This window comes from Paramisgurnus dabryanus, chromosome 18, assembly GCF_030506205.2.
Source record: "Paramisgurnus dabryanus chromosome 18, PD_genome_1.1, whole genome shotgun sequence".
In the NCBI taxonomy this organism is placed as follows: domain Eukaryota; kingdom Metazoa; phylum Chordata; class Actinopteri; order Cypriniformes; family Cobitidae; genus Paramisgurnus; species Paramisgurnus dabryanus.
In genome coordinates, this window is record NC_133354.1 from 23,106,477 (window position 1) to 23,126,518 (window position 20,042).

At 36.2% G+C, this 20,042-nt stretch overlaps 1 protein-coding gene and 2 long non-coding RNA genes across 3 annotated transcripts in view; 1 reads left to right on the forward strand and 2 right to left on the reverse strand.

Moving 5' to 3' along the window:
- sgcd (sarcoglycan, delta (dystrophin-associated glycoprotein)) overlaps nucleotides 1-20,042 on the reverse strand; it is a 199,342-nt gene that overhangs the window by 175,069 nt on the left and 4,231 nt on the right. The window lies entirely within an intron of this gene.
- Nucleotides 3,183-4,298, forward strand: LOC141281022 (uncharacterized). Its single transcript, XR_012335391.1, has 3 exons — nucleotides 3,183-3,289; nucleotides 3,714-3,850; nucleotides 4,169-4,298. It is a non-coding gene; the product is annotated as an uncharacterized lncRNA (long non-coding RNA).
- On the reverse strand, nucleotides 4,220-6,330 carry LOC135776912 (uncharacterized). The gene is made up of 5 exons (XR_010544226.2): nucleotides 5,487-6,330; nucleotides 4,876-4,969; nucleotides 4,648-4,777; nucleotides 4,465-4,565; nucleotides 4,220-4,354 (listed from the first exon to the last, which is right to left on the reverse strand). It is a non-coding gene; the product is annotated as an uncharacterized lncRNA (long non-coding RNA).

Consider the following 20,042-nt stretch of genomic DNA (forward strand, 5'->3'; position numbering starts at 1 on the left):
GCTAAAACAGTGCTGCTGAGGTTATAAGGAATAGTTTGCTCAGATATCAAAATTGTGAAATATCAAAACCATGGACCAGACTGCACTTTTTCATACTTTTTTTGTTCAGAATTGATGTCAATACTATAGTTAAATGTACACAGATTATTTGTAAAAGCAATGACAGATGGGAAGATTGACTTTATGACTAATGACTATTCCAGTCTGATGTTTAATTTTTATTGTTGTTACACAAAGCTAACCCTGTGTCCCAATTCGCATATTGTGCAATATATCTGTCTTAAATAGCCTTTTATTCATTTATAATATATTATTAGAACTAGTATGTCCCAAATTGTAGCATGCTGAAATAAATATCCAAAATGGAAATCTGCTGGTTTCTACAAAAGCCCTAAATGGACAAACTGCTCTACAGAACGTGTTTCGTTGTCTCAGAAGACGACATGTTTGTCTTGTGGCGGCAACAGTAGCTTCTCTATGTATTTTGAAAGAGAGAGATAAGTGGTAGACTGAGCTATTGGTTGCAATTCGCAATCACCAAAGAGTTTTTTTTTTTTTTACATTAAAATAACGTTTCCAAAAACGTTTCAGTCGTTCATCCACTCGAAACAGGGTGAACGGCACTTTCACATTCGCTTTGCAGCCCTCTATCGGCCAAAACCGCACTAAAGAACTTTCCAACCGTCGGGTCGCGGTCCTGTAGTTCGAGTGAAAACTAAAAAAACTTGCTTTACGGCAGTGGAGCACCCTGCAGGCTATGGTTGGAGCATACTCGGCAGGTACATATAAATGAAAGATACCATTACCTAGCGTTCATGCAGTTTTTCAATTGTCATCATGGCGGAGCCTGCAAAGAAAAAGAAGGGTTTCATTTCGGAGGAGGCGAAGAAAAGATAACGGGAGCACGATAGAGAAAGAGCTCGAACTAGAGTGAACATAGGGAGGGTTATACTTGTTGGCGAGAGCTGAAGGAGAATAGGAGTTGCAAGACTGATGTTGACCTGGCTTTGCTGCTATTAGACTTGTAAGTAATACCTGTTTACAGATACTAAACATGCCGACTTGATCTCTTTTTTAGTACAATGCATTGTAAAATTATTTACGACAGTGTTAATGGACAATTCTGCTTCCAACCTGTAGGGGGAGCAAAGAGCAGAAACTCTTTAGTGTTGCTTTAATGAAGTCGTCGTAGTAGTAAAATTGTTCTCCAACAATGATTGTAATGTACAGAAAACAAACTGTACAATAACAATATAAATGCATACACATGTACTTATAAAATGCAATGCCCGTTCTTGAATATTGCTTATAAAACGGTTAGTCCCAATCCTTGATTCTGAATGGTCAATAGGTGTGCTTTATTAACGATAAAACATGGCTATGACCGCTTCACCCAACGGTTCTGTTTATCATTGCGCCCTTAGCAACACCCTTAGCAACCACACGTATCGGTTTGTTATTTTTATTTGAGCTTTCATGCATATTACACATTGGAACACATTTTTGTTCATGGTCAGGGACATTTTTTTAGCGGAGGGAATGCTTTTTATTGATTTAACTTCATGAAAGTTGCACTAATATTTTTTTTTACTTTAATATTGTGTGGTAACCATTTTATAAAAGCAACAAGGTACTTGAGGCAAGTGCTGTATCGTGAATCGATTCACCATACAGCACAGCCTCTCGTACCTTATTGCTTACATAAGGTCTGAAAAGCACTGACTAAAAGAGTAATTTACATGGGTGGGTCAGTGACAAAAAACGTTTGGTAAGATGAGAAATTCAAAAATCTTAAAAAAAAAAAACTTGTTTTAAAAGCATGCATCAGGTTTATTCCAATCTACATAGTGTATTTATGTTGATTTTATGCAATAAAAAATTACATTTGCACCATTTTTATAAAAGTTAAAGACTGAATGGAACTGAAAATGCCAAATGGTGTAACCACCAATTGCGCAAAAGAATGAGAAATATAAAATATTTTATCCACCTTAATGGCATGTAAGCGTAATCATCATCAAAAAATAAATAAATAAATAATTTTTAAATATCACACGAAAATACATTTTATAAGTAAATATTAAATGTAAATTTTAATGCGAAAAAAGCTCTGTTTATCAATAATCTTGGACAAATTATGTAAAAATGTCTGTAAAAAATTATTACATATACACTAAACTAGATTTTAAACTTTATTATGAATATGTTTATATAAAAATACTAGTTACACCTAGGGGCATCAGTTTGTGTTGAAAAATGGTGGGGACAAAAGATCAGATGAAAAAACATTACAGCAGGACAGGAAAAATATTGAATAACGTCGCATCAAAAATGGGCAGAAAAATGTACTATTCAATGGCACAAACTCGACTCAACATTGTGGCTATTTGTAATGTTCACAGAGAGAGAATGTATAACTTGGACAAGAAGAAACTATGTCAAGAATTTGTTCAAGTTACTGATCGGCACATGCATGTTTTTGGGTAATTTTAGAATAAGTAATAGTTTATTTTGTTTAAGTTACATTTTTGGACAATGTGCATTGTTTTAAACTGCATTGCATGTTTTATTTTGTGCAAATAAACCTTTAACATTTCTTGGTTTGCTTGATTTTTCAGAACATTTTAACCAAATGCTTTAAAAAGTGGTGGGGAAAAAATCAGCCATTTCAAAACGTGGTGGGGACATGTCCCCAGGCCAGCATCCCCAATGTAAAAGCACCCGCAGCACCCCCTGTTGGCGAGAGAGGGAGATTTTTTTTTTTAAAGAGCACCAATTATGCTAATAAATTGGCACGTTAGCACGTTATTGCAATATCCCATAGTACATACATGTTATTAAAACTTGAACTAATGCATTGTGAGTCTTATAAATTGCTTACATACCTCACCGATTTCCCACTGTCTGGAAAACGCTCGGTTTAGTTCCTGTCTCCGCCTCCCAAAATGTCTAGTGTAATCGGATTGGTCAGATGACTACTCAACTGTTATTGGTCAGCTGGGTTCGGCGTGTGTTTGAAAGGTTACGCCCCTGACTAAGCGTGGGTTGACACAGATTCTGACTGAGAGTCACAGCCTCAGAGGCAACGTAAACAAGCGCTATATTTCTCTATAAACGATGGTGTCTGTACTGCCTTACCACTTCGAGCTCGATCCAGAGAGTTCAGAAGGCCATTACGATATAAACGATCTCCGTCAATGAATGCGATTGGATTTAACTTTTTTAGGTGTCCTTAGCTCTGCCAGAATGCTAAACGAAGACGAAAATGTGTTGCAAAGACATCCAAAAGGTAATTATAACGTACTACATAACTATATGGAAACACCAAATGTAGCACATAGAAAGTATTTGTTGAAATGATTATAAAACGATTTCACTTGGTAATTTCTACATTATTTTACTCTAGTAAAATTTATTATAAGACTGCTTACATACTGTATTACTGTGCAAACTATATGGAAACACCAAATGTAGCACATATAAAGTATTTGTTGAAATGATTATAAAACGATTTCACTTGGTAATTTCTACATTATTTTACTATAGTAAACTTAATTATAAAATACTGCTTACATACTATTTTACTGTGCAAACTATATGGAAACACCAAATGTAGCACAAAGAAAGTATTAATTGAAATTAATGTTAGTTCTACATTATTTTACTATGGTAAACTTTATTATGTAAGACTGTGCTATGTTTTTACTTACTAGGTTTTAAGGAGATTGCAACAGGTTCCAGGGCCTCTTACCTGCGTGATTCATCATCCAGGTTTTGCACAAATTGTCTAAATCCCTACACACAGAACATTTATTGTACCGACTATAAGCCTTTGAGGTGCAGGACTAGAGTAAGTTTTATTACATTTTTAAACCAATAACACTAAAGTATCATTATAGTAACAAAGTACCCAAAAGAACAAAAGATGTAACTTTAAAGAAAATATAGTAGTCAGTCAAAAGTTTATTTATTACAAATATATATTTAAATTTTAAACAATATACAAATAAACATACTTTAGTAACCATATTGTGCTCTTCTTTCAAAAATTGTTCAATTCATTTCTTACAGCTATCTATTCAGATAAATGGCATATCAAAGCTTTGTCAGCTGGTGCTATCTAAGATGACACTTTAGGGTTATCATCCTGTCGTGTGTTGTTCTCCAGATACGCTTGGAGCTTCCTGATCGGAATGTTGGCTTCCGACGACCCCTGCACTGAAGATGGCATGCAATCACGTCCTCCTTTGAAGGTTTCTCAAACTGTGATGCCAGGTCCATTGGAATCGGGGTTTCCTTCAGCTTATCTTCAAATACCTCAGCAAACACAAGCCTGATCACATCCTCCACATAACTGTAGAAATATTGCGGTCAATAAATCTTTTGTTTTGATCATTTATTTCCCTGCTTCATACATTAAGTTTTTAATTATGAATGTATTTGAAATAAAACATTACTGCTTACGGTATGTCATTTGTGTGTTTTGGGAACATAGGCTTGTACTTTCCCTCTCCTGCTTTTGTTACGGCTTGGTGACATTGTAATGGATGGCTGCAAGGTACAACCTGTAAAAATATAAGCAAGCATAAATTTATTGTAAAAGTAAATACTACTTTATTTAACACAGTTACTAAAATACTTAAATACCTGCATAGCATTCCAATAAATGAGAAAATCAAATTTTTTTGCTGCAAATCTGAAATCTCAGGCTACGGACGGCAAAGGCATCCACTGATGGTGATGGAAACATTGTGAAACGATGCTACTGTCTGGGTTCCTATGATTATGCAGAGAAAAAAAACTTTGTCATCATCAGTTATACATTTAAGACTGGTAGTGGTTTCACTAGCTAAATACATCATTTGTGTTACACACCTTTGCTCCTCATATGCCAGTCTGACTCCTTGTACTGTGTGTTATGATGTTGCATGTTTGCATACAGTGTAGAAGGATGTGTCCAGCTGCGAATCTAGGATATAGACAAATAAAACAAACATGTATTCAGTCAAAAAGACATATTATAACAATAGAGTACAACGACTATAACTCGTTAGACTATTCATTAAAACGTAAATGTATTACATGTTACATGGCCCAACATTAGCAACACACATTACGTGTTTACTTTGTTTCAAAATCTAAGAAAGCTTCAAGTAAAAACAACAGTAAAATACATATAACTTTAAACAAATCATGTGTACTTAGAGTTTCTTGAGTTTGATCATGAGAACAAATTTTACCGGTAACAGTTTAGCTGGTAACTTAGCAAGTTTGTAAACATGTCTTAACCAACATCGATAAAAAAAACGATAGTCTGCATAATTCAACATACACGTGTGTAAATATGGTACGTTGTTTATGAAATACAGTATTACAACACAACACAGTTCGCTTGCAAGCTTAGCTCTACACGCACATTATGTTAATCTCCGGTTACCGGTTACGTAATGTACAGTAAAAGGCAAATAATAAACGTGAATACTTACAGCCTGTGATCCAGAAGTGCACAGTAATCCAACTTTCAGAAGGAGACGTCCAGCTTCGGTTCATGAGAAGCAGTTATTGTGAAAACTCCGTGAACAACTTCTGACTGGATTTTTCCGGAACCGTATTAAACATGATGTCCTCTGTGGAAGTCCATAAAGTGCTATTTTGCCCTAGCATCTAAAGAGACAGCGTCTACTCGAGAGATTTAATCGCTTAAACAATGAAACAATGAGTTTGCAAACAGGGTCAAAGCAGGGACTCACAACCTCCGCCATTTTAGCTCTCCTCTGACTCGGCGCTCCCCACCCCCGTCTTTGAGGGCGTACCCAAGCAAAGCAGAGAGGGCTGAACTATGATAATGTTGGTCTTATCTACGTCACTAATCCCAGGAAGTAAACTGTTGCCTACAATCCGAGTGTTTTTTGTAGTCCTCGAACGTTAGAGACGATAACTCGCGTCATCGTTTTCTTTGAGGTATGTACTTTTTGAATATCGTTAGCATGTACTAATACACACTTACACACAAAATGATGTTTAAAAACGTGTATCCCATAATAGGTGCTCTTTAAGTAAAAATATTTTGCACAATTGATATATTACTTATGAATATTTTGGGAAATTATTTTTGACACACGTAGGTTATTAAGTGTATTTTGGATTTTAATTTCATTACTGTCTGTGCCTACCCATCTCCGTGGCCTCATCCGAGCGCACTTTCTCCGCCTTGCGTCTTTTGAAGACATGGGTACGCAGCACCATGACCCAGAAAAGACTCACACACCTTTGGCTGATGCATGCCCACACAGAAATTCTGAACTCCCTGGGCATTCGTCCCCTAGCTCATGAGAGACTTTGGACTTTATTATACAACCGGGGCAATGCGCAACGCGAGTGTCTTTTGCTAGAGTAAAGAGCGCGTTGATAATATGCACATACAGTATTAACGGGATGACAACGCGGGTTTGCTTATCACATACATGGATGCGAAGCAGCACAAAAACGAGTTTTAATATGAAAAATTAAAGGATTAAAATGTAAAAGATTATTATTGAGTCTCTTGGACATAAATGATGACCGATTATGAGACGTTAGAAGGCGCAAAGAGCTGCTTCATCTGTAGCTAAGTAAAATAAATGCTTTGCTTTAAACAAATGCATCTGTTTTTAAATGTTTTTTAAATGCAACCCCACAAATTTATTGTAATGACTCTGTACCTGTGGATATGGTGAGATGAGAATGTTTGTAAATTCTTTATCTCTTGTTTGTAACAAATAAAGTACTTTTATAGTACAAACCTTATATAAAGCCTAATATATTCTAAAAATGTAATTATACACCATGTATTTCTTTATAAAAGTATACAATATCAGAACTAAACCCATTATTATTTTTGTTCAATTTATGAATTATTTATAAGTTAAAAAAAGATAGTAATAGTACTATTTAGTAAAAAAAGAAATATAAAAATCAACCCATTCTCACCAAAAAGCGTACAAATGACACGCAGTGTGATTATCGTGCAATAGATACGCCAAATTCCGATTTTGCGTGCATATGATACGCCAGTCCTTCCCATTCACTTATATGGCGAATCGTTTCGTGTCGTTTTATTTATTGTTTTCTCATTTGTTTTCTGTTTTTTTACCATTTTCGCTTGGGTTTAGGGTTAGAACAACTTTTTGTTATATTAAAATGACACCCTAACCCAAACCCCAACTCTAACCCCAACTCCAAGCGACCATGGCTTAAATATAGACAAAAACATAGAGAAACCTGTATATTAAATAACCTACTTAAACAAATCTGAAATCTAACCCTAAACCCAAGCGAAAATGGTTTAAAAAACAGAAAACAAATGAGAAAACAATAAATAAAACGACACGAAACGATTCGCCATATAAGTGAATGGGAAGGACTGGCGTATCATATGCACGCAAAATCGGAATTTGGCGTATTGAATTATCTATTATCGTAATTTGGATTATCTATTGCACGATAATCACACTACGTGTCATTTGTACGCATCTTGGTGAGAACGGGTAGCTAAAAATATACTAGGTATGTTACTGTGAGAATATTTTACCACTGTTAATCAACGTGTGATCCTAATTTAAAAACGAAAGTAAAATATGTTCGTCCGCATGGACATTGAAAATACGTTTTTATAATATTATAGAGTAAACTTTATAGTTGCTTCCACTGTGTTTGTCTGATATGAATAACACACGTTGGCAAATTTTTATTATTTGAAAATAATTTGTATTTATTATTTGCAAATTATTATCTTATTTGAATAGATTTTTATTGCTGCTTCCACAGACATCAGGGTGTATTTTACAAACTATAGGCTATTGTTTTACCAGTGCTTATGTGTATTTAAATGTCTGAAAACTAAAATAAACATTATGAGGTTGAAAACACATGCATAGTGTTGATATATGACAGCGCTGAGCTCGTCCATTTGGCTCAGCGTCAACCAACGTGAAAGATATTTGAATCTGATAGTAATGTCACGTCACTGAACATTCTACCCATATGGGGATAATGTTAAATTATTATTTAAATCAAAAGGATGAAAATTTTATTTGTAACCATGAATACAAAAATAAAACAGAGGGTAATGCCCCCTTTTGCCCCCTCGTGGCGCCGGGCCTGAATTGAACCATACGGACACAAAATAATTAACGTCACGTCACTGACCCGGGTACATTCACCCACCATACTACAGTACGTCACCACAAGAAGTAGCCTAGTGAAAACATCTTGCAAGCTCTAATACACTGTAAGAATGATAAAATAAAGAACAGACATCTGATTCTGGTTTGACTTCTGTGTCCTACTTCTTCCTTATACCAAGAATGAATTATTTAAAAGCACAAATTTCAGCGAGTTGACATTGTGTGTCTAATGGAACGTAAATAATACTAAGAGCCCATTTAATAATGTTTACGTGATCTGATAGATATAGCTGTGAAATTCAGTGACTAACAGCTCTGTAACAAGTTGAGAAGCCAATTAAAATGTTTGTGCAGCTGATAAAACAGATATTTTTGATGTTGTGATTTAATGCAGGGTTGAATGATATCAAAAGGGATCATTTTGGAAAAACTCCACTTTTCTACAGACATCTCTCATTTGAAATCAGTTATGCACAACCATGCTTAAAAACACTCAGAACCAATTTGATTCACAAAACATATCAGCAGACTTTATATAAGCAATCAAATTCTGCATACCAAAACGCAACATAGTGTGCCCCAAAGAATTGCTTGTTTCGTTATCAGTTATTTTTACCAGTTATTATTTTAAAAAGTTATTATTGATTCTCACTGGGACTCTTTCTTTTGAAAAGGTCCTAATATGTATTGCTACAGATACTGTAATGTACCAGTATGTACCTTTGAGGTACCAATATGCACCTTTTTGGTACAAAAGTGTACTTTTTGAAAAGGAGTGTATGGCAGATGCTTATTTTTACAGTGACAGAACATTTATTACAGAAACACAATAGGATTTAAAGCTTCAACTTTTGATGTACCATCTCAGATCTTTAACTATGTCACGCAGCCGTAGTGCTGTACATCACAAGTAACACAAAATAAGCTTCAGGGGTTTCTACATGGACCGTTTTCTTCCATTTTGTTGTGGAGTCAAGTCACATTACCCTACGTAGTAAAGCTACACAAAGAGAATGACTGTGGCTGTTAAGATGAACATTGATTATTGGATATAGATTACAGACTCGTGCCAGTAATAACTTCTCTCTAATATGCAGTCAGACCAGATTAAGAGAATACTACAGTACTACAGCTTCAAGGGAAGCAGATTCTTTGTTATATTTTTCAAATGCAGATATTTTTATTTCATTATTTATTGGGATGAATTATTATATTTAGTGTCCTCAATATGCCACAGATGTCAGCCAGGAGAAATGGATGTTACAAATCTTTGTTGCCTAGCCCAAACTAGCTCAATTGCACTTCACCAGATGGGGCTCTTCAGTAACCAGTAACCCCAACATTTTTGGCAAGGTTCCTCTGCTAAAATATGCATTCCCGGGGCTAAATATCACATTATTGGGGTCATTACAACCTGCGGACATGAAAAACAGCCCGCGGCAACAGTATTAAAGCAGCCCAGTTCTGCAGGAAAACCGCGGACATGGCAACCCTGGTTACAGGTGTTCATTCAGAGTTATACACTTTTATAAAAGTTAAGATTTCAGTTATTTGTTATACGTATATTATGCAAAGAAATTGTGAAACTTCAATAAAACACAATTTACTCCTAAAACATTGTTTTTAATTGCAAACAAATCAGGAATGTTTTTATTTTCCACTCTGGACCCTGGACCATAAAACCAGTCTTAAGTCGTACCGGTAAATTTGTAGCAATAGCCAACACTACATTTTATAGGTCAAAATAATCTTTATTATTTTTTTTTATAAAAATAATATAATTAGCATATCAAGTTAAGCTTATGTTCCATTAATATATTTTGTACATTTCCTACCGTAAATATATCAAAACTTTATTTGTGTAAGTGGAGTTGCCAAGGACTTCATTTGGACAACTTGAAATGCGATTTTCTCAATATTTAGATTTTTTGCAACCTCGGATTTCAGATTTTCAGATAGTTTTATCTTGGCCAGCTATTGTCCTGTCCTAACAAACCGGACATTAATGAAAATTTTATTTATTTAACATTCAGATTTAAAACTGACCCTTATGACTGGCTTTGTGGTCACACGTCCGAACACTAGCCAGACTGTATAAACAGTATTTAATGTAAAGAGCTGCTTAAAGACTATAAAAAGTATATCGGGTGAACTATTCCTTTAAATATGACAGGGGTGTCTTTGTTGCCTAGCAGCCAAATGTGACCCCGGTACCACAAGAAACACCAAAGGAAGACCAGCGAATCAATCCACCTCTTAAGAGTACATATATGTCACTCAGTTACAGACTCAGAGGAATTTAAAGGGCACTAGACACTGACATGTGTTGCCAGATACACACACACATATACACACACACCTCTGGGCTGGTGAGTTTGATTGAACTGTGGCCTATTGATGTGGTCACATGGTATACTTCACAGCAGACACAGACAGGTGACTTGCTCAAGGGTACTTGCTAAAACAGGACATTACTGTTGATGTTCTCTTTAAAAATAAACTTAATGACCACCCGAGGTAACAGCCAACAAGTACAAGTACTACTAAAACAAGTTGTGTTAAGGGTTCAATCTGCAATTTCTTGTGTATGTGTTTAATTAAACCCAACGGTGCTATGAATTAAAACAATACAGAATTTTTGTATGGTGTAAACATGAATAAAATTGACATTCCAGTGCACGTGTATGCTTAACACACAACATTATTATGAAAATGTAATGAACTTCATAACAAATTCAATATTTAGGGATAAAAAAGTTTTTAGAACCTAGACCTGGGGATCTTCCAGCGATTTCCATAAATGACACGGGCATCCACACATTTTTTCCACTTTGTAAACAAAAAGCCGAAAGCATTTGGAAGGCAGTCTGGTATGTGGCGTGAGGCGCAGATGTTCTGCTTTAATTGAGAATTCTATGCAAGAAGGCAATAAGTCAGGCCCGTAGAGTGAGCTACCTTAACGTCTCATCCAACTCAATTAAATTTCACCAGTAATTCTTGGCTCCAGCCCACCCTCAGGTCTCGTCGCTAAAGCACAGAACAATAAATCACCCCAACCTTGTTGCATCTCCTGAAATCTGACTGAGACAAAAAACTTTCATTTATTACAGGTTTGTAGATAAAGGCTGGTGTGACCACTGACTCCATTTCCTTCCTGACCAAACCTTTAAGGGACAGTTTACATAAAAATATTAAAATTCCATCATTGTCGCCGGACACTTGTGGCACTTTAAAAAAAACTTTTCATCAAACGAAAGCAGCTTATTTTAACCTTTAGTTAGGTTTTAAAGTTATACAAACTATATATAAATAAAGTTTCACTGATCACTGAATTCTATAGAGTCACAATTCATAAAGCACCAAAAAAATGGTCAATACAAACGTTGTGCTATTTTCAAAGTCTTCGGATATCAGAAACACAGGCTCATGCTGAAAAAATAGCACTCACACATGTTTTAAAAAGTTCAAATTTGGTAAACTCTGCGAATTCCAATGGTACATGTGCACTGTATGCACATTGTCCGATTTATGTAACCTTAAAAAATGATGGGTTGTTTTTTCATGTGCTACAGTTTACATCAATCAAAAATATCTAAGAACTTAGAATAAAACATAAGGTAACACTTTATGTTATGACCCCCAATGTACTGTGTAATTAAAGGTAGGGTAACACATTTTGAAAAATGCTAACGGTAGCCGCCTAGCAATGAAATCTTGATCCCACCCTCAAGTCAAATCGCCATCCAAAGTCACGCCTCTTTCCAAACACATGAACACGCACAGATCAGACGGTCACGTCTCATGTCTCATTCACCAGTGAGAAAACTTTGCAGTACAAAGTGAATAACACTTCCAAAATAACCAACATAAACAACTGGTTTACATCAGAATTAGTTTAAGCACACGTTCAATTGTGTAGACGTAGTAACTATATCGTTATGCTAATCCGGAAAACGAACACAAATTTCATAAGCAACACAACGTTTCATCAAAGTAGAATATCTGAATCCATCTCAATACAAACATATCGCGTACCTACCTTACCAAAATAAACAGTGCAACGACCCTTTCAGACCCTTTGCCTCCTGCAGCTGTTTGCATCTCGGGGTAAAGCAGTAAAGTTACCGATGTTAATTTGGATTTTTGCTCTTGCTGATCCAGGCAGTTTTTGCTGTTGTTGTTATAAAAGATGCATTTAGTTTTGTTGCTCCTGTGTAGGTTGTCAATTCAGCAGAAAAGTTTGCTGTTCTCGCTGTTTACAGACAGAGCGCACGTGAGCGTGCCGATGACGTATGGTGTCTGCGTGGACTCGCTGCGCGGTGGAAATTCAAATTATGCTTACGTATGAGGGACATAAAAGGAAACGTCCGTTCGGACCGAAATCTATGATTTGTTGAACAATTTTTGGTCCTACGCCTTTCACAGATGACATACATTTTTACAAATACATTTAAACAACTTAACACAGTGATTGCTATCAGGATGTGAGGAGACTTTTAACCAGCATAACTAAAAATGTTTCAGGATCAAATCTGTTACCCTACCTTTAAACCGAATTTACAGCGTACCTATTTGTAACAACGTACTACTTCTACAGTATGTACTTGTAAGTATAAGGGAACAATATGTTAAGTTTGGGGTAATAAGGTGGTAAAAATATGGAAAATTATACATTATTTATGTATTTATTACTACAGCGTACCTAATTTAATATTATGTGGTATGTATGACTTGAAATTATGTATGAGATGAAATTAAGTCTATGGGAAATTATGTATTGATTTTTTTATGATTTTATTGTAAATGTTTAGTATTCGCTACTTACCTGATGAAAGTATATTGTATACAGTCGATATCTACGAGCCACATTGGCAAATAAATATAACAGCGCTTCACTTTTACTTTAGTAGCCTATTACTAATATACTTTTAAGGGAAGTACAATAAAAATAGCAACTTATGACCCACGAAGGGGGCACAACAACCAATCATTTTGATTTAAATGACAACCCAAAGGCTTAGGGGAGAGCAGGGGCGAAAGTAAAAATTTTCACAAAAACAAAAGTTTAAAAGAATTGTTTTGGTGAAAAAAAATTAACAGTTTGAACACTATATAATTAAATTAAATCAAATTAGAATAATATTAAGTTTTTAAATATACAACTGTATAAGCAGCGGGACAAAAGTAACAAGTAATCCCGACAGGATCTCTTCACATTTAAACTCGATTTACTTTTATTTTCAAAAACTCTGAGAAGTAAAACTTCAGGATGTGTTAGGTCTAGTCCACACGGACACAGGTATTTTTATAACCGTGAGTTTTTTCACGCAGTTCAGCTGTTCGTCCACACGAAACCGCAGTATCAGGGCACTGAAACCGAGCATATTTGAAAACCCCGGCCAGGGTGAGCTTTTTAAGAAACCCCGGTTAGAGTGGTGTCGTGTAGAGAGTAAAACCGGGAGTTTTGCCTTGCGACGTCAGAGTGTGCGCCGTTATCCACTGTGTTTGACGTCAAGCCGCTGACTGCTTTGTTGATGATTCTGTGCAATAGCGGACATATCTTGCTAATAATAACTGTGCTAACAGGGCTTCTAACATGTATACAGATAGATGCTCAGTTATCTCACTATATTGCGAAACACGATTTGGGTTATATCCCCGCCTGCTGGTGTGGCATGCTCTTGACAGCGCTTGATAGCGTGCTTTTGCTTTATCGTGTGGATGGATACTTAATTTAAACCGAGCATGTGTGGACGGGATTTTTTTTTAGGGAAAACTCCGGTTATAAATATACCCGTGTCCGTGTGGACTAGGCCTTAGTTCAGTTAATCAGTACTTTAACACATGAAAAGAGAAACTTTTTAAAAATTATCGCTTTTGGAATTTACTTATCAATGTTGAAAACAGCTTTCAGGACCTAGATGGGCAACAACCCAGCCTCAAGGCAAGTCATGTTGTAGTTACGAAAATTTTGATTCATTTATTCATGTTTGATGACACATATCCCAACCCCAAGCGACAATGATTTAAAAATAGGAAAGAATGATGAAAAAAATATAAAATGACATGATAAAATAAGTCATGCCATTGATAGAATTTCGTGCTGGGACGGACGAAAAAAGACATTCGTCTCCTTAGACACGAAAAACAGAGGAAATTTGTGTCATCAAACATGAATAAATAAATCAAAATTTTCATAACTATAACACGACTTGCCTTGAGACTGTGTTGAATACAACTAAGGCCTATACCTGGATTAATCTAAACCCTGACCAGAAAACTGCCCCATAGTGTACTGGAGACACTATATTACTCAAAATGACATTGTAAATCTTAATATAAGTACATTGTTCTCAACACACATCACATTTTTTAAGGGGAAACAACTGAGAAATTTAAAATAACATTTTTAGTGGTATCTATTTGTGTCTCTTATTTAAACAACCTTCAGCATGTCTTTGTCTGCTTTTTCATAAACTTTCAGTGAATCCGACTGAATGTTGAGCAGAGGTGTGAAGTGAGCACAGAGCTGCAGTATAGAGGTGTTAAATGATATGGAGGCACAGCACACTGGTCAGGTATAATTAAAACAACTAGTCTTCATTGGCCAGTAGAGGGACCTTTGGGGTACAGGCTGACATAATTAACACATCTTTATTATACATTTTAACATACTTTATGTGTTAACAGCTTATCCTCACAAACTAAATGTAAAACCTTGTACTGAAGAAAAATACATATACTATGCATTTGACAGATTTATCCATAAACATTGAAGGTTAAGGGTTCAGACAAAGAATTGCATTACAATCCTCCTTAGCTCCTGTTTAAATTAAATTAACTTCATCAAACACTTTTACAATGTATATCCACGGTTGATTCGGTAAATTATTAATACTAAGTTACTGTGCAGAAACACAAGAATTATTGTGAAGTAGGTCTATTTATAGCTTCGGTTGTTCATATCAGTGGCAACAGCACGACTCTTATAAGTGTTAAGCAGTGTCCTTTCAAGATTATAAATAAAGGTAGAAGCAAAGAAAAAGACATTACTGTGGGCACCATTGAAAGATGTTATCCAGGAATGAAAATCAAAGGCCTTGTCTGAGGCTCTTGGTCTTAGTCTCTGGACTGTTGGGGCTGACACTGGCTTTCCAGTATGGCTGGAGGGCTCGTGTAATGATTTTTACACAGACACTCCACAATTCAACAGTGCACTGATAGTAGTACAATGACCATGATTCTTCAGACTAAGGAACTTATACATTCATTACATGTTTATTAAGTAGATAAACTGCGTTGGCACATATATAAGAGAATTGATTTATTCAGCCGAATTTGTTTGAATAATGACTGCACTTATATGGGCAGCCAGCGTTGATGATCAATAGGAATAAATAAGTGCACGAAAATTTAAGTACAGAATATGAAGGACATTCTTAGTTTATGTAGAGCATGCTCATTGCATTTAACCCTCAGTCAGGGTTGCCAAGTCTGCAGATTTCCCAAGGAAATGGGCTACTTTAAGTCTGTTGCAACCCGGCTGTTTTTCATATCCGCAGGTTGAAACGACCCCTATAATGTATTATAACTTTTGAAAATGAACCCTGCCATAAACAGATTAACCCTTGGACTGTGATTTTTACTAGAAGATCCCCTCAAAACTCGATTTGGCTAGGTTTGCAACCCTGTATCATGAAATTACGTACCTATAGTCATGTAAATTTGTGAGTCTTTTGTGTGAAACTGACATGATTGTCCACCTTTTTGCATGAACATGTCACGCAGTTCTGTTTAGCATTAGGATGTCACTTTAAGTATTGGTTCATACCTTTTTTATGATTTATTTTTTATATTTTATGATTCTTAAACCATTGACGCTTCGGTTTAGGGTTAGATTTGCTGTTTACGTTAGGATGTCACTTTCAGTATTGGTTCATACCTTTTTTATGATTTATTTTTTATATTTTACGATTTTTAAACCATTGTCGTCTGGCATTAGGGTTAGGGTTTGGGTAAGGATGTTATTTTATGTAAATCTAACCCTAAACCAAAGCGACAATGGTAAGAAAATAGGACAAAACAGTTGAGTAACAAATACGTGACAGTGGCACGTAAACCGAAATGCGTGACATGTTCACGCAAAAAGGTGGAAAACCGTGTCAGTGTCACTCAAAAGACTTACAAATTTACATGACTTTAGGTACATAATTTCATGATAATGGGTTAAATTTTGAGTAGCAATTGGATGGGATTTGCTATGAACACCTGGCAACTCTCAGCCAATCTCAAAATCTCACACTGATGTCTTTTAACAACATCACTGTTGAATTTTAGCTGAAAAGATTTTGATGTCCAAAATTAGATTCAGAAAAATAATATTAGTGATAAAAAATTTATCCAGCGGCAATTTTATGTCCAAACAAATAAGACTGCACCAAACTCATTGGTTGAGCAAGCATAACTGTGTCAAGATGCTCAGACAAACAGCAATGTTTTGACAGTGCCGCAATGTTTACCCATTCCTAGAAAATCAACCGAACGGCTTTAATTACAATTGTCTCTGCATATATATGGAGAGTAGAGCGTACGTTAACATAACAACAATTTCACACTCCGGCTTAAGCAAACAACAATAAAGTGACACTAATCATATACACGCTGGTATTCCCTTTAGTGTGGAAACCATTGTGTACAATACTGTATGTCTTACTCAAAAAACACAGAGTTGTTTTAAACCCATGGCCAGGTAAATATTGGACAGAAACTGTAAGATTCAAAATTACCCAATGCTGGATTGTTGTTACCCAACCATTGGTTGAAACAAACCAGCATTGGATAATTTGGAACCCAACAGTTTGTTCTGTCCAATATTTATCCATATAAGGGCGCACACACATTATACTTACCGACCCATACCCGAGTATGATTGTCCCTTCTCGCCATTCCCCCGCTGGTCTGCACTCACACTACACTTTATGATCCATACCCGAGCATACTTACGGCATTAAAATATGCAATTGTTTTAAAGTAATATGTGTGCTTTCTCAGAGTCAGCACAATGAAGTTCATAGTAATTATACTGTACGTTTATGGCTTGGTGTGTTTGACATCACGCTGCACAGATCGATTGGTGTATGGCATTGACACAAGAGCGATTCAAGAGCAGACTGCTCCTAATATGCTTTTAAATCTCTTTAATGTCATAAACATTAAAAAGTCAAAGTCAAAGTCGAGCACAACTATTATTTGGGGTCGTTTGGGACGAGGGTGCACATAAACAGTAAGCTGAGGTTGACAAAGGACATAAACAGTCGCATAATTGACGTCAAGCTTTCAGAGTGGTTATTTATAACGCGGCTTTGGGTCAAAAAGGGACCAAATCAACCCACTGGGTTGTAATTTAACTTGAAATGCTGGGTCTTTTCAACCAGTTGTTAAGTCAAACTTTTGGGTTTGTCCCTTTTTGACCCGATGCTGGGTTGAAAATAACCCAGCATTTTTTTAGAGCTCATTTAGGTGCACACAACAAAGCTAATGAAAAGGTGACATTTTTAGAAAACACTGCAATTACTGAAAAACTCATTTGGGAAATGTAAGTGCTTTTCTGTTGTGCATACAATATTCATTCCAAGGCATTCAGACTTGACATTTTTTAATTAATAAATTTGTGATATGAAGCCCCCCAGAGTAAAATTTCTATAAAACCAGATTGAGAAGACAAAACCTTTGGGTGGGACGTCAAGCGCCACATCCGTACGTGCAGACACTCATAAACGCATACCTCCTTACACAGGCCATTACCACCTATAACCAACTTGTCTGAACCACCAAATAACATGTCAGAAAAGCCTATGTGGTCACTGTATTTACAGCATTAGTCCCAGACAGCTTTCTAATGATGTGTTTTATCTCTGTGCTTTTATGGTTGACATCTTCCCAACACACAGACAGACTCGTCCTATGCTCCTCACGCATCTCATTTAATCAACAAAAGTATAGGCACTCTCTCCGGTTGACCTTTTGATGGCGGACGTTTGACCTTGGCTTTTCTTGTCACTTAGCCCTTAATTGTTCAGGAAAAAGCCTGCTATGTTTATCGGGATCTCATTTGGAGAAAGTGAGAGATTTAATGCAGGGCCGACACTCATCAGTCAGACAGACAGATAGAGAAAGGTGGCGCGACGGCGGCTTTTGAAGTGACGTCCGTCTGATCTACACAAATCCAGGGAACGGGATGGATTACCTCACATTCCCAAGCAGCCGGTTGAGAAGGCCTGTAGCACTACCGTGGGTGTCTGGCTCCGTATGATGATGTTGAGTTTATATTACACAAGAGTTTATGGTTGCATTACCGGAGCTGATTTCCTATTGGACTCTGAAACGCTATCTTGACTTCTAATTATGTGTTATGTTGTAAGGCAGAAATGAACACGTCTGTGCGTGTGACTGTACCGCTTACAGGAAAATTACTTTTAGTTATTTTTAAATGCTTTTGGCATTAATTTTACAAATTGCTATTGTGACTTGCTATTTTTGCATTCGTCTTAACTAGTTGGGCTGGGCGATAACGACAAAAATTCATAACTCTGCAATGTAAGGGTGAATTGCGATATACTGTGCAGTAAATATCTTTGTATCCATGATTCACAATCACCTTTATTTAAACAGTGTATGATTAAAAAATAAAATACAAAGGTTTTCCTTCATTTTTTAAAACAGGTTGGAAAGCTTACATCTGACCTCATTGTAAAAAATTTTTTGCCAGAAGGAGCATACTGATATAGACGGTATTGACCCATCTGTTTCCCGCTGGGGAAAAAATACCTATATATTACCAAAACTCAATACCACCCAGCCCTAAGAACAAGTCCGCTAGAAAAGTAGTGGGACTAGCCGACAATTTAATGTTTACTCAGTATACGTGTGCAGAATCAGCAGTCTGCAGAAAAAGAGTAAATAAATGAAAGAGTGCTTATCTTCTTTGCCAGATTTATGCTGCTTACATTGTCCACTGACCACTGTGCTACAACACTTATAGTTTCTGTCAGCCTCCGGGCGCCACTTTATTCAGTTAAGGAAAGGATTCAAGAAGAAATTCTGGTTTGTGTGTGACAGTTTTAAATGAACTTAGGCTGATCTGGGTGCTTTGTGAGATTTGCTCTGGTTTTACTTTATTTGTTAGCCCAGAGGAAAATGTTATTGCTCAGAATTTGTGCTTTCACAGCTCAAGAGATCTGGGCTCATTTAAGTATCTTGTCTTAGATGTTTCTCCTGAAATTGCTTAAAGGTGACATAGAATGATTGAACGGGGTATTTATCGTTGTTCTGTGATGTGACATGTAGACAACATTTTTTTGTTTCTCTCAGATAGCTCTATTAGGGTGGGGGATTTTAAACAAGTGGTTTTGCACCTATTTGGCTCCCCCTACTGGCTTAACTTGCAATCTCATTACTGATTGGCTGACTTTGCTGCCACTCAAAAAATGTAGCCAATTATTTTAAAGTGGAGGGGCAGTGAGATGCCTGTGATGTCATAAGCATCAGTTTTTCAGATTGGGATGTTTTCTGGCTGACATTTCTAAAAGAGGAATTACTACGAGACTGAGATGTTTAGCATGTCTAGCACTTTTTGTATGTTTGTGAATGCGGGTAGACTACCATTATTCAACAAAGACAAGGTAAAAATGGTTTTTCATTCTCTGTCCCCTTTAAAAAATTAAGACAAAATGTATTAAGAATATGGAGCTGTAAAATGAACAGAGGTGGAAAGAGTAATACAATACAATATATACTGTATGTAAAAGTACAGTTACTTTAATAATTGTCTTGAGTACAAGTAAAGTTACTGGTGGAAAAGTAAAAAGTAAGTCAATT